This window comes from Paramacrobiotus metropolitanus, unplaced genomic scaffold, assembly GCF_019649055.1.
Source record: "Paramacrobiotus metropolitanus isolate TYO unplaced genomic scaffold, Prichtersi_v1.0 Parri_scaffold0000081, whole genome shotgun sequence".
NCBI classification, from domain to species: Eukaryota; Metazoa; Tardigrada; class Eutardigrada; order Parachela; family Macrobiotidae; genus Paramacrobiotus; species Paramacrobiotus metropolitanus.
This window is the reverse complement of record NW_026570301.1, coordinates 269,186-269,994: the sequence shown is the minus strand read 5'-3', so window position 1 is coordinate 269,994 and position 809 is coordinate 269,186. Positions and strand designations below refer to the sequence as shown.

At 40.3% G+C, this 809-nt stretch overlaps 1 non-coding gene across 1 annotated transcript; it reads left to right on the top strand.

Moving 5' to 3' along the window:
* The first annotated feature begins 397 nt into the window (after window positions 1–397).
* Window positions 398–469, top strand: Trnaq-uug (transfer RNA glutamine (anticodon UUG)). The gene has a single exon. It is a non-coding gene; the product is annotated as a tRNA-Gln (tRNA).
* Window positions 470–809: the final 340 nt, after the last annotated feature.

Sequence of the window (809 nt, the reverse complement as noted above, 5' to 3'; positions counted from 1 at the left end):
CACAACCGACATCCTACAAACGCCCAATTCTAGTACCGTCCCGCCGTATGAAAGCGAATGCAAATTAAACGGTAAGTATATCCAGTATTGTCTGCAGACTGCCAGTATAATAATTGCCCTGATTTTGTTCATACTGTACAGCGCATACCACACGGTGCATAATATGTAAATTAAAGGAAGGGAAGTTAGTGGAACTACAGAAACAGCAGAAGAACCAAATGCATTCAGTGACAGTAAGTACTATAAATACTGCTTAGCCTTTGCGTGCGAGCACTTGAAAAAATGCCTAAATAAGCACTGCCGTATGCCACTTCCGGTAACACAAAATGCATACTTTCATGTGCACTGAATTTGCAAGCGCTGTGGAATAAACGAAACAAAGGATCATAACAATGGCGGCTGTATGGTGTAGTGGTTAGCACGTCGGACTTTGAATCCGTCGACCCGAGTTCGACTCTCGGTACGGCCTTCTGTTTTTTGTTCTGCGCTGTAACAGGCAAAGGCCAATTAGAGATTGTAAAAAATACTGACTTCGCAATTTTTCTAACTCGTTTACGTGGTTTCTTGCAGTTAACAAATTTCATAGATATTTTTGTTGTCTTGGTGTTCTACACTCTTATGCCACTTTATTCTAAAACTGCTGCTGTATTTGACGTATAAATGCTATCCAATCCGGTGTCGTTCTTGGAAATGCAAATAAACTGGGTGGTTCAGCTGGGGAACAGTGTTGCATATTGCGGATATATTAAGCTATTAAGGACTATTATTTGAATGCAAAGCTGTTATGTTTAGATTTCAATTACTCTACG